The following is a 15478-nucleotide window of genomic DNA, read 5'->3' as shown; positions in this document are numbered from 1 at the left end:
ACAACCACCTGCTCAGGAATCATTTAATGAGCTTGAACAGGGGAAACAGATTTCCTACATTTTCAGCCCTGTCTTCCAAAAATCTTAAACATTTGTTGTCAGACTGAAAGCGATCTTCTGAGTGATCAGATGTTCACCATTGTGCCATAAGCTCAATAAGCACACGTGAACAATGACAAGGATCAATGAAAAGTCCTGTGCTGAAAGGGTGATCTATACACTTGTTTTTAACGCTATAGGATGGCTGACTGAGCATACTGCTTCAGTCTGCACCTCACACCTCGCAGCTGCAAGGTGCCAACCCACAACAGTGGTATAAAGGTTTGTGCAATGAGCACACATTTCTAAAACATCAGTGTCATTTACACATGTCCCCACCACTGTTTGAAATGTTGTCCTCATTACTTTCTGATAGCGTAACTCATTAAAAAATGTTCTGACAAATAGTTTGCACCAAGAAATGTTCACTCGTAAATGAGAATAAATGCTTTGCTCTCCATCAGTACCTGCAGTTGAAAATGGCTGTTGCCAGGATATTATAATGTTTCCTGCAAAACACAGATACATCCAAGGCTGACATTTATACCAAGCGTGGCATTTTTAAGGAGACCTGGGAATATTTCCAGCTGTTTATTTGGTGACTAAAACCGATATTCTAAGCCAAACCATGATTTTTCTTTCCGGAACCAAACCAAGTGGGTTTTGTGCCTAAACCTAACCAGAGTATAAGAACAGCATTGTAATAAGAGAGAAAAAAGACCTAAAAAAAAGCGTTGAAAATGTTCCATTTTAATTTATCTGTGGTTTTGCAGAAACATAAATAACTAACATTTATTCTAGCACCTGGGTTGGAACATTTTTACCCAGGTGTTAATTTGTAAAGTGGTCTATACCAAGGCTAAGCAACAGCCTTCAACATGTGCAGTAAAACACTTATTGTTCATTAGATAATAGCTGTGATCAGCACAATGTACAGTGATGTCTGCACACCTAGAATCACTTATCCACACTCTATTATCTACTGTGACCACATACGATTTGCTCATTGCGTTGCGTTAAATTAAATGTTAAATCTTCTGAACTTTTATGTCCCCACCACTTTGCAACACAAAGTGACAAGATGTGGAAAATACACAACTCTGTGACTGACACCAGATCTATTAGATAATCAACAGTCACATTTAGACAAATACACTTTATGATTAGAGGTTTATGTGTTCAGAGAAAGGTTGTGGCAAACACTTTGAATACACTTAAAGTATGGCAATCTTCACCCCTTTTACAATTTCACTGCTGTCTGTTTCTAGTCATTAATCCACATAAGCATTTAAAAGCGGAAGAAATTGCGTCTTTGTGTACAAATCATAAACATGACGCAGTTAAGTTGTCATTTCACCTCACTGAAAGCACACTGTCTCACTTTCAAGAGCATCTCCAGTGTATTTTACAGGAACGGGGAGAATTTCTTATGTAGACAGCTGCCAGAGTGTTCCCAGCCTGCCTATCTAACTTTTAAGCTACAGCTGTCCAGAACTGCTTCTTTCAAGACGTAAAGGAAAAAATATCTACAGCTACTAGAAGGTATTAACAGTCTCATCAATAACTGCACTGGAGGTTATGGCCCTGAAACTTTATAAGTAGAAAACAACCCCTGGCTTCACATAATAGTGGTGCAGCAATCATATCGTAAGCCTGGTGCATGGTCCAGTGACACTGAAGAGCTGTACCTGACATAGATTCTTTCTGAAAGACACTTAAAGAGGATTGATTTTAAGGGGCTCAGTGGAGCTTCTGTGTTGTGCTGGAAGTCGTTAGTTTATGTTAGTGGACTCCATTTCTTAACTAACGTTAGCTACTGTTGCTTTCTCTTAGCGGAGCGGAGAGAGGCGCTGAGACCAGGCACTTGAGAACATGCATAAAGTCACATCCTTTTGACATTTTGACCAGAATATCAGATCCAAGTCCTTCACAAAGACAGTGAAGTACTCCAGCAGCATTAAACAGCTCAAACAAATCGTCCACAGCCTGGTATCGGCAACCGAGAGAGGCTTGTTTTTCATATCATGTTACAATCCACTCACATATGGCCAATAAAAAAAAGGAATGAATACATGTAGTAGCTACAAATCGTTACATAGAGTCTCTTTAATTGATTCACAAGCCGAAGTGAATCCGAAATTCTGCCTCTGTATGCATAAGGGCGAGGTTAACAAGCCAAAGAATCGGTGAGCCGCTGCTGAAAGATAGAATCGGTCTTCTCAGCACTGTACTGACATTCACCGTGTTTTGACCAGCTGTATTTCAATTATCACACTTTACACTTTAAGGCACAGCACGAAGATTTAAAAGTAGGATTTGAAAAAAGGATACGGAGTTAAAGATTTGTTCCAGATTTATTCCAAATTTCACAAGCAGTCATTTATATTTTAGTTTCCACTTTCATGTTAACTCAAAGCCAGAACTTGAAGGTCAAGTCAGCGTTGCCACAGAACTTTTCCTTAGAGGTGAATCACCTTCCCGCTGTCTCCGTCACTGCCCAGTCTTTGATCTAGTTCCCTCTTGTGGAAGCCAGCTTGTCACACCTCAGTGACCATCACGTAAATGAGGATTTATTGCCTGTGCTGTCTGTCCAGACCTCTGTATGACTGCTTTTGTTTGGCAGGTGTTTTAAAGTGTCATTGCCAGGTCCAACCTTGTGCTTTGCTCAAGAGGAGTCAAAAGAGCAAATGCAATTAGTTTCGCTCCAAACGTAAATTTTTGCTAAAACCCTTTCCATGATTTTCTTTTAACACGGCATCGTTCACTCTGCAGCAGCCTTGGTTTGTATTACGCTTGACAAAATGGTTTTGCACGAACACCTTCAAGCAGACATGGTGCAATCATTTAAATCCCAAATAGACCTGAATGCTATTCAAGAAATCACCACAGGTTACAACATGATATCACTGTGGCCTGTGCGGTTTTGCAGCTCTGATGTTTTCAACCTGGTTCTATTGACAGACAACACAATCCCATCTCATCCCACCTCTCTATTACATGTTTACCAGGCCTCCACCAGGGCAGTGACCTGTGGAATTGGCTGGTCTAGCTGTTTCACCGAAGGCTTCAGATTGAATGAGGGTACAAGCCCATGGGGAAAGTCTTGAGAGGTGCTGGCAACTGAAGGACAGCCTTAAAATCACTCGATTACTGTGTGGAAGTGGTAAAAATAGAAAAAAAAACCTTTACACATTAGCTGGTGGTGACTGATTCAATGGAAAATTGTATCTAAAAATAAAAGAAACCTCATTAGCCGATAAAAAGTGGAATTTGATGAAAGATAGCTTGGTTACATGACTTAATTCGTGCCACTTATAGATGCAGCATGCTAAATATATTTCCCTCAATGCACACCTACTGATATGAATCCAGCCCAACTGGAAATTTATCTCTTAATTTTCCATATTTAAAAACAGCTTCTGTATGTGCTCTTAGGTGTTCATCTGTAATATAAGAGCTTTGAGGTTGTGTCTTTTATTTTAGCATCTCGAAATCCCCCCCAAAAAAACAGAGCAGATGTGTGTTAATACATTTATATGTGAGTTTGTGCGCTCTGTGTGTTAGCATGTCTGGGGTTTGCTATTTATGTGACAACGCATTACAGAGTCTAGTCGTTAGTTTGCGTTGTCTATCTGTGACAATCATTCATGTAGTTTTAGCCAGCTAAAGATGGAGGATGTCAAGAAAATCTTGTCATCAGACGATTTTAACGAACAAAAACCATCGACACTATGTAGGCATTTTGATTTAGTTATCATAGCAGATAATGACAAAGCAGCTGGTTATGACAAATTTAAACTTGTGAGATGAACGTGACAGGTTATCACAAACCCAGTGCTTCAGCTCACATTAACTGCGTCCAGTGCGAGTTGGGTTTGGGTTTGTTGAGTTCAGACAGAAAAATGTGAGCTGCACGCAATTCATATTAGATTGTCTTGTGGGTTTACAGGTGACATAAAGAGCCCCTTTTCATGATAGCGTGATCCACTGTGCAGAACGTCCTCCCTGAGTGGATTCCAGGTATTGTATATTGTTGTATGTTATATGTTATATTGTATATTATTCTATATTGGAGTAACGTTAGCTGGGACACTTAATGGAATGGAGCCATCGTTAACATTATGAGTCACACCTCGGCTTTTCCTGGTTTGACAAGATCCAAAATGTCTGCCATGAAAAGGGTCTATTTCAAGCTGCCTTGTCTCAAAACGATAAATAATCTCCATATAACATATAATAATATTTATTATCTTAGCCCCGAAGACATTCAAGTTTAGCTCCTTTCATGCTCTCCTGCTCTCTTGTCCTCAGTGCAGTGTACAGAAACACCCTCCAGCTCTGGAGCTTTTGTGTGTGTAAGTACAGTTGCGATAACATTATGTGATTCAGGTGAGTTTGGACATGTGTGCTACACTCCTGTCCTCTACTCGATGATGTAGTGTCATGCCGTATACAAAACAGTCTGAAGAACTGGCGCTGAACTGTATATCTAAAGCTTTCTCAATCTACTGTCGGCACAGTGTCACACAGTCTCATCCAGGGATCTGAAGTGAAATATTCGACAATACACACGCATTCATATAAATCATACACCTTGCCTCTAAGAATTGTGTATTCATGGAGCGTAGACGGTGGATTTAAAGTTCACTCACAAACCCGTCTGGTTATCAGAAGTTGGATAAAAATAAAAAAGGGTTTTTGTGTTCTGAGATTTCAAAGCACAGGGTTATATGCAGTAACTACCAAACAAGCAAACCCTTCAGCCTCCGCTCTGAGCAAAATTCCAATACAGTCCACATCAGACATGTGAGATCTCATATCCACATTGAACCTGAATATACTGGTGTACTGTATGTGCCACTGGAGCAAAGAGCGTGTCTCTAATGTCGATCTACACCTCGGGTTTTATCATCAAATACAGCCATGAGCAACAATGTCAGGCTTCATGCCAGTAATTACAACCACTGGGAGAATAAATGTTTCACAATGATCTCCCTGTATCTAAACAAGAACCGAATCTGAACACAGTGTGGTTGTATAACTTCATCACACTGACCACAATGTGTCACATTTGGCAATATGACACCTAATTTGACTAATTGAGTTCAAGGCTAATGAGTGAACTGATTATCATGCTAACATTCTGGGGTGTTTTCCCTTATATTGAAGGCTTCTAACTGGAAAGCCTGGTGTCAAAAAGTATCTCTCCTTTCATACAATGTTGCCAGGTGACATGTATAGTATTAGCAGATCACGCCTTTGTGATCATGGTGAGTCGAATTGTCTTCTAAGGTGAGGGTCCATGTGTTCACAAAAGGACACTATCATGAATGCAAAGGAGATCCATTTATAGGGACTGAATGGGAATGAAGGTTACCTGAGCAACATATCAGTGAGGCGCTGCCATGTGAGTACACAGTCTCCGCTGTTTGCTGTGTCCTTGTGTTGCGTCGCCAAAAAGTTGAAACGATCATCAGATTAGACGACATCTGGATGGCTCCTTCCGCCATTTAGCAGTGAAATACTGTTGGAGTGGATGGCTGAGTCAAACAAGCACATGATTTTCAGCCAGGAGACGGCTGTTCATGTCCAGTTTGATATAAAAGGCCGACAGTGAGTCCTTTTAACTGACAAAGTACGTCACATACATAATGTAACAGATACTTCTTATGTATGTAACTTAAGTTTCTGTGATATTTTAATGGCAATCCACATGTTTTCCTAAACCTAACCAAGAAGTTGCCTTGCCTAAAACCAGTGAAGGTGAAGGTCCGGTAAGCCGGTCGCTGTTACGCTGCAACTGTCGTGTTGTTTTTGGAACAGCGACACCTATGGTATATGTCGTTTTGGGAGTCGCAGGGATAATTTAGGTCTTTTCGGTACAAAATAGCAGTGGTGGAAGGCAGCTAGAGTTTTTCTATTGTCTGCTACTTTATACACAATTCAGAGGCAAGTATAATCATTTTTACTTTATTTGATAAATGTATTTACTATTTAGCATATTTAGATTAATAATACAGAATGTAGTCAACCAGTAAATCATAATGTATCATTATGGGTTAAGATGAATAAGATCACATTTAAGGTAATTAAGATTATTTCCACCTTTATTGGCTGCAACATTAAGGGGTCTCTGTGGAATTTTCTGTGTTCTGTGTTAGCTACTGCTGCTCTCTGTTAGGGGAGTGGAGACAGGAACTGAAACGAGGCGCTAGCGAACGTGCATAAAGTCACATCCTTTGGACTGTCACCGAAAATCAGAGTCGAGTCCTTCACAAAGGAAATCCACAGTCCAGCAGCTTTAAGGAACTTAAACAGATTGTCCACAGGCTTGTATAGGCAACTGAGAGAGCAGAATAAGGTCTAATGTTTCAGGTCACATTACAAGCCGCTCGCATAAATAAACAAAAAGTGATTAATAGATGGAAATTTCCACAAATTGTTACATGGAGCTCCTTTAAAGTGATTTACACAAACTGCAAAACAATGCCATGGAAGGGTCTGTCAGCCAAAGGAGAAGCAAACACCAGAAGTGATGCCAGTGAGTCCGACAGGTGACAAATAACAACTTCCTCTTTGTGACAAAAAGCATCAGGGCTCAAACAAAATGTGTTTCAAGTTCAGAGAAGCAGCAAAAGCACCTGAGGATACCAATCACCTCATCAATCATCTCATTTGATTACAGACTTATTTTGAGACGTTACCATTTACACACTGAACACACTGGAGTCTGAAGATTCTACATGTTCCATCTTTCAGGAGTTCTGGTTTAATGATTATGAGTCCACCTTCTTCCCTCCAGAAGCAGATTAATCCTATGTGACAGATACGATGTTCCTATCTTTGGCATACAGCTGTCAAATGGAGGTCACGCTACTCATTCTTTGTGAAATCAAAATCAGGCGGATCGATAGTCCCCGCAAGCCTCCGTGGACCCGGCGAGATGACCTCTGTCACTCTCTGCGTTTTTTCCACGATTGCGGCTCTAAACCGAATTTTGAGTAATGACTCAGTGAAAGGTCTTACATTGATTACTGTTGAGGCTCTGCTGGATGGTCGGCTCTGTAAACTAAAAGCACCAGACCATCTGCAGGGCTCGCCGGGGAATTGCATTACCCCAAAGACAGGAGAAAACACGCTGATTACACACAAATCCCCAAAGAAATCCCTCCTGGGTTACCTGTTTTCTTTAGACACAAATGTCATTTAGTATACAAAGTGACACCATTTTGAGTGTTCTGTGTTCTGTGTGTGAATGTAATCGTTCAATATATTTTTATTGTTTATGTATTTGTGTTCTTTTTTGTCCTGATGTTGATGTAAAGCACTTAGTAATAATCCACGCTATAGACCTCATATCGTAATGTCTGGATGTGACCTTGCTAAATATGTGTTTACCTTGAGAGATGTTTAATGTAACCATGAAAATCAATTACAGATCCGCAATCAAATGCAGAGCCAGTCCGAGAAAAGTCCTGTACAATTACAGGTCAACAACAGGTATTGATTTTTAGATTAAGTCTTACTGAGTGAGGACTAATCTGATAATCAGCAGCTGTGAGTTAATTGTATCCTGCGCTCATCTTAAAGGAGACCTATTGTCTTTTTTTGTTTTTTTCCTTTCCTTCATTGTGTTATAAAGGTTTCTTGTGCATGTGAAAGGTCTTGAAAGTTCCTCTCTCCCACAGAAAACACTGCTCCCGATGTGCCTAAAACGCCTCGTCAGTAGTCTCACCTTTAATTCTGTGACTTTGTGACATCACACTACGTCGTCATGTCAAACATTTGCATGACTTTTGCCTAGCGGCTAGATGAGCACATAAGAATTAATTTATCACAGCTGCTCTGTTGTTGTTAGCAGTGCTGGCTCAGGCATGTGCAAGGTGACCAATCAGAGGAGACTGGATATTCGGGAGGGGGAATACAGTGCTGCAGCACTGGACAGTATGAGAAAACTTATGTGTTTTTTGAGCATTAAAGCCTGTAAACCTTATAGTCGTAACCCGAAATAAAATTATGAACTTTAAAATTTGCATAATATGTTTCCTTTGAGCATGTGCTGAAAAACATGTTGAGAAGGAAATGCTCTGCAGCAAGGTAGAGGATGGAGACAGATTGCTGGGTGAGTATTTACATTTCATACACTGGGATACACAGGAAATATCCAGGAATCAAAAAATATCTTGTTTGGATTCTTCAGTCCAAATCATAACATATTTTCTATTAAATCTCTCACAAGTCCAAGAACTTCAATAGCAGTTTCAAAAGAAGAAATCTGGAAAGCTTGAAAAACGGCCAGACGGTGTCGAAGCCGCACTGTTGTTGAGGATTTATGTATCTTCTCTCTGCCCTTCTATTTTCGATAGTGAACATTTTTATCAAAAGAGAAGCATATCTGGCAGGCTGGAGCAATACATAAAAATACAGTTGCAGCAAGATGAACGATGCACGATAAAAAGGCACAAAAGGTGGGCAAATGCTCAAAGACTGAATAAGAACATGAGTAATGTTTGTTTTATCTTCACCTAATAGATCATGTAACCTGAAAGACTCAGCACAAAATTACCTGAATTTATTCTCTCTGTCATCACCTAACAGTGTGTGTGTGTGTGTGTGTGTGTGTGTGTGTGTGTGTGTGTGTTCCCATATGTGCAGCAGCTAAGACTGAATAAACTGCTATTATGTTCTCTGAAAATGTACACAAAAAAAGGCAATTATTACTATCTTACCGAGAGTTATATGAAAACATCAGTACCACTGACATGTCTGTACAGTTAAAATGATGCTACATCCAACAGTCGATTAGCTTAGCTTAGCATAAAGACTGGAAAGAGAGGGAAACAGCTAGCCGGGCTCTATCCAAAGGTAACAAACTCCACCTACCAGCTCCCCTTAAAGTTCACAAATTATCCTGAATACATTTTATCTTGTTTACTGTATATATGCCAATATGCCGTCTTCAGTTGTGTGCGCACTGTGGCAATCCTGGTATTATCACAATGCCATTTGCCATGCACCTCTGATGGAGACAGTTTCATGCTGTCAATCAAGTCATGACAAAAGGAACACTGTTTCCTTAGCTGGTCGCTAGTGGTGCTTTATAGGCTAACATTTGCAACCCATGCTCCTACCCTGACAGTCTGCACTGATATTAGACGAGTGGTACCAATTGCAGCGACTGTGGTGGTGGTTCATGCATGAATCAGCTAAAACAATGTAATGTTAGCTAGTTACCGAGACATCCGCAAACAGATAGTGATTATTTTTATGCTTGTTTTAAAGAAAAGGACCATAGTACACTGAAACAAGAGAGTGTTGTTAGAAGTGTGCCTCTGAAAAACCTCTGTTTTAAGGCCCTGTAGCCCTAACACTTCACCCTACTCTTCAATCCCATCACGTATCTGGACACCTGACCTGACCTGGGGTAGGGCTAATTTGTAGGGGCACAGGGTGTATTATGATTGGGATTTTGACTCATGACCTAAGTATTTCTAAAAGGCTCTGCATTTCATTTCATTTCATGTGTGATACAGAATGAAGAGTGAGATAAAAGGGATTACGCAGGATAACAGCTTAATTTCAAGTCCAAACGAGCTCATCAGATACACAGTGTCAGTCTGGGAGACAGCATGCACATAGATTGGCTTACACTGATCTCAGAACCCTGAAAACAAACCTGTTTCTCAGATATTTTAACAACGTGACTCAATATTTTGTCCTGAGACCGAAAGTTTTCGGCAGACTTTAGAGGAAACTCGACTCAGATCCTGCACATCAACCAGGAGGAGTCGTTAAAATGAAGTTTGCTTTGTACTCCTCACTCTGATTCCCCTGAATGACCTATGGCAGAGTGTCAATATCATTTCTGCACCTTCAGCCTCAGCTAATTTCTTCTTTTAGAGATCAAACAGCCATGGCTCTGACCGCGTTTACGTCTGGTCTGGGAAGGGGGGTAGGTGACGGAATAAGATTTTGGCGACTTGTTTTGATGACACTCATTTTGGAACCTTTCTTCATATGCCAGACGACCGCATGGCATTACACGTTTCTCTCTCCCAGTTTATTTGCCTACTCTCTTATCTGCCACATGAGAGGCCCAGACAACCCCCCATCAGGAGACGAATGATAATTGTCAGTGCCTTTCCAGGAAGACGCAGGTAAGGGAAATGGACTGGCATTTATCCCCCCATTAGTGTATTGGTCAAGCTTGAGAAGAGATCGAATGGAATTGAGGCCATGGGCAGCTGGAAACGATCTGATTCTGCCACTCTTGCACAACGGAGTGTAATGTAAACGTTTCTGAATAAGAAATGAAAAGCTGTGAAAGTTCAAATTCTTTCCTTCATCTAATTCTCATTCCAAACAATTAGCTCTCATGTTCACCAACATATGCTAATTGGTCTGTAATGTGGCATAAAAAACAAAGTGGGACATAACTGAGCGCTCTCATTAAGTCCCACATATGGTGGTAATCAGACCTCAGCCTTTACCTCTCCCGTAGTTATCCTAATCATGTTCCCCTGCCACACTCAGAGCCTATATAAATGCTAATTGTTCTTTTGTAATTGTACACAATGCCACACATTCCCCGCACATGCTAATGATATGCAACGGTCCCATGAAGCTGGAACAACCTTTGCAATCGCACAGATAAATGAGTTTGGTGTTAAACTGTTCATTTGTTGTAACCTTTTAGCACAGTGCTGAATCAGAGAGCGCGGCATTATGCTGTTCATTTGGTGGAATGTGACACTCACGCAAGCGGGCCTCCACTGGTGTTGCAGTGGTTTGACCTTTCCAAACTACTCTCCGGGGGCATGTCTGTAAATGTCGGATCACTTCCTATTATGAGGAAAAAGTTACTCATGTCTCACTCCTTGTTATCCTTATATCTTTTATATAGAGCAGGTGTATGCTACATGCTACGGTGCGGCAGAATTAGACAGACAAAACAAATCAAATAAATAATACTGTGGTCAATCTTTGGTGGATATTCGGTTGTGGCCAAGAAAAAAAGGATACAGATTATTTATATTCCTTGAGAGTCATTGAGATTTCCATGAAGTATAAATAACTGACAGAATACAACAAGCTTTTTTTAAGATGAGACGATGCGACAGTGCGGACGCCATTTAATTTGTAGGCCCATGTAGCCCCAACACTTCAGCCTGCCCTTCTATCCCAGCAAGTATCGGGACGCCCGACACTTTGGCATGAACGTTTACAACAGGGGTGTAGGGCTAATTTGTAGGAGCAAAGAGTGTATTAGGATTGGGACTTTGACTCATGACCTAAGTTTGTTTTTTTAAATCTTGGTTATGGCTCTGCATTTCATTTCATGTGTGATACAGAATGGAGAGTGAGATAAAAGGGATTACGCAGGATAACGGCTTAATTTCAAGTCCAAGTGAGCTCATTAGAGACAGAGTGTCAGTCTGGGAGACAGCATGCGCACAGATTGGCTTACACTGACCTCAAAAACCCTGAAAAGAAACCTGTTTCTCCTTTAAACAAATCTTTATGTTCACTGTATATTCCTTGTTCACTGTATATCCTCCTGTGGTCAAAAAAGTTTGACCACAGGAGGATTTATTTGATTTGTTTTGTCTGTGTAACTCGGCCACACCAGAGCATGTAGTATACACCTGCTCTTTATAAAAGAGAGATAACAAGGAGTGAGACATAAGTAACTTTTGAACACTTTACTGTGCCTATCACTACATACGTAATAATATGAGACTAAAATGTAGTTTAAAAGATAAAAACGTCACCAAAATCTCTCTTTAGTTTTGCCGATACTGCTGCGTATGCCATCAGGACAACACTGACGCACACAGGCAGGGATCATTAGTGTGTGTGAGTGTGTGTGTGTGTGTGAGTGAGAGAGAGAGAGAGAGAGAGAGAGAGAGAGAGAGAGAGAGTTGGTAAGAGCAAGTTAACGTGAATGTATCAAAGGGCAAATATGTAGGCTACTGAATGGGAAACACTGATGTTTCATTGCAACTTAAAGCAGCAGTTTTAGCTTCAGTCTTAACTAGCAAGTGAACTACACTCAACAAAAACATAAACACAACACTTGAGTTTTAGCTCTAATTTTTGCACTCGTCACAAATAAAGATTTAAGACTTTTTTAGACTTTTGCCCTTGATAATCCATCCCCGTTACAGGTGTATTAAGACGCTGTTTAAACAGCATGATTGGTGCTAAGGTGTCAAGTTTTACCTTGGAAAATCACATGTATGACAGTGGACAAATCATACAGTAGTGGAATTACCATTCATTTAATTTGTGTACATCTCCTGTGGACATCCCTGCAGGCAGCATGCCAACTGCACAACCCCTGAAAACTTTCCACATCTGTGGCATCGTGTTGTGTGACTGCACACTTTAGAGAGGCCTCTTATTACAACCAGCACCTGTGCACTGATCGTGTTGTTTAATCAGCGTCTTGACAAGCCACAGCTGTGAGGTGGATGGATTATTTTGGCAAAGGAGAAGTTTTCACAAACATGGATTTCAACAAATTTCTTAGAGTTTTGTTTATATTTTTGTTGAGCGTTGCTAAAAGTCTTGGCATTCTTTCGACTAGATCATTGAGTACCAAAACCTGCCTACTTATTGATACAACCATGTGTTTTACGCTGCCTTTTCATAGCATTGATACTGGGGTTGTTTTTTGCTTTGGACAGTAGCTAACATTACATTTCTGACAGCAGCGCCAGCGGTAATACCACACGGATGTCAACTTGATGTACAGTAATGAGAGTCATGAGCTTCTCATCTAACTCCTGGCTTGATAGTAATTAAGCATATTTCCCAAAATGTCTAACAAGTCCTTTAAGTAGAATCCTGTTCATTTAATGTTGTGCATCTACCAAAGTATTAATTAATAGTATTAATTGTATTTCATTTTGTTCCCATTATTATACATAGCCTATATTTTTTCTAATATTTTGTTTAGTCTCATGTGAATGATATCTGTGCAGACGAGTGTCAGGGTGAGTCTAGTGAAGCTGTGGTACACGAGTTAGATGAAATCTTTTCATTTGTTTCATCATTGAGCAAATGTTTCAGTGCAGTTTTCAACCAAGAGCAGCACTTTTTATTTGCTTTTAGGACGGCACATAAACTACACTCTATTCCAACATTTTATTGACTTCATGACTCTTCTGGTAGAAACTTCAGACTCTTCACCAGAACTTCAAATAAATATCTATGGGTTTTGAGTTTGGCTGCACAGCATGAGTGTGTAATGACAATAGCTCAACACTGATTAGAGTGATGTTAGCTCCCCATGTGGCTGTTTGGAGTATCTCAGTGTTGCTAAATCAGTGTGGCCTAGGGTGCAGAGTGTGATGGAGCAGCTGGCCATCTGTTGGGACCTTCAGCGCCGCTGGAGATTCAGGCTGGATGGCCCTGATGCATGTCTCAGGCCACAGACACTTCTGAGAAAGCCGACCAGATTTATCCGCCCCTCCCTCTTGCTGTGTGCATGTTTGTGTGTCTGTGTATGTGCTTCTTCATGCTTATGCGCAAAAAAAGTACATTGATGTCTGCTTCCTGTGCGAGCATATGGTGTGCGTTGTGCTTAGACCGGCACTTCTAGGCTTTGAAGCTGACTGATTGATGATTTTTCCTCATGAAACATGCAATTTTTCTGATTCCACTTCATATTCTGGCCTTAATGAGCCATTTCATGTATATATTGTACTTACAAATGATATTGCTTTCATTATATTTTAATTATTATAATTTATAACATATATAGCATTAATTGTAACATTCTTTTGCCGAAAATAAAGAAAGCACTTGTCAAAAAAATTATTGGGAGTAGATGCAAAGAGCTATTTTAGTATTAAAAATGCTTTTCACACATACAATTGGTGTTAATGTTTAAGTATCAGAATTCCTTTTATATTAGATTAAATCTGACACGAGACGTCGCCAGATTAGCTTCTCTCAACTCATATTTTGTGTTTTTAACTTCCCAATAAAGGGAAAAAGAAGAAGAAACATCATGACCAAAAAAAAAAACCTCTTCAGTAACACCCTCCAGATTACTGGAATTTTTTTTCACTTCTTAATACTCCTCAAAAGACACCTGAGATGCAGTTGGAGCAGTTTAATTCCAAGGTCACCGTTGCTCTAATGAGGCGTGCTGAAGATTTGAGATCAAACACAAATCACGTCGGGAGGGCAGCAGGGAAGGGCGAGGCAGGCGAAGATGGAGCTCCGGAAACGAGTCCAGTCTCAGCTGTTTGCCCGGAGACTCGAGAAGGCCAGAGAGATGTTGATCTGTCTGCGCTGAGAAAAACCATGTGTCACCTCAAAAACACAACCCTCCTCCCTCTTCATCCCACTGCGACCACATGGGGACCAGGCAGACATGATTTGATTTTTTTTTTTCACTTCCTTCCTCTGGATTACACAACATGACCCACTTTGTTCGGGTCATCCAGATAAGGTCATACAGGCGACAGGCTATGTGCTGGACCGAGTTTCTAAACACAAACATTAAAGAACCGATAACATGAATTAGCTTATATAAAAAATGTTGAATATCTTTTTAAGTGAGGAACATTGTATATGTACAAAGACATTGTTATCTGTCATAAGTGTCATATCAACATATCTACAATATGTGTTATACCGCATTCACATTACATGTATACATACAGTATGAGCTGACTTTTATGTCAGGAGGTGGAGAAGATGGTGGTGCATGACAGCTGGGCGACATGGCTGCCAAGCCAAAGAGCAAAATTCGAGACAGCATTTCACTGTCTGTAAGCATGACACCACTGGATATTTTTAACAAGACATTGGGACATCTTCCAGCCGTGTTTGCGGCAACCAAACCAGGTATTTTTGAGGACACGTCAAGACAATTTCCAATTTCTTGTGACAGGACCAGGTGAGCCACAACAGCATCTTTTCCTATCCATAACCAGAGGCTTTTGTGCCTTAACCTTACCAGAGCATAACAACATATTTGTCACAGCATAAAACTGAAAATTTTACCTAAAGAGCCATAACTGTCTTTTAATTGTGAAGTGCATGTGTACCTTCATTGGAACAGCAAAGGTCCCCAGATGGAAGCCATGCAGGGACATTGCAGTTATGTAGCATTCACTGTAATCATTTGTCTACTGGGTCACTCCTGTCTTTTCATGAAAAAATAAATAAATCAGACTTTGGAGGGATTTTTATTTACTTGACTTTATTCAGTAAGGCCTCTGAAACAAAACTGCATCGAAGACACATGATCACCTTTGGAAACTCTACATGCTGCACACCGAGAGAGATTTTTTAAGCCCATAACTTCCTAGAAAGAACTTGTAAAGGACCTACTGATTTTCTTGGCCCAACATACCAGTATAAATGGCAATCACATTAAGTACACAACACAAAATGTGCTGTATTAAAAAGGTGAGAAGAC

The sequence above is a fragment of the Pagrus pagrus genome (assembly GCF_965226575.1).
Source record: "Pagrus pagrus genome assembly, chromosome: 15".
NCBI classification, from domain to species: Eukaryota; Metazoa; Chordata; class Actinopteri; order Spariformes; family Sparidae; genus Pagrus; species Pagrus pagrus.
This window is presented reverse-complemented; position numbering follows the sequence as displayed.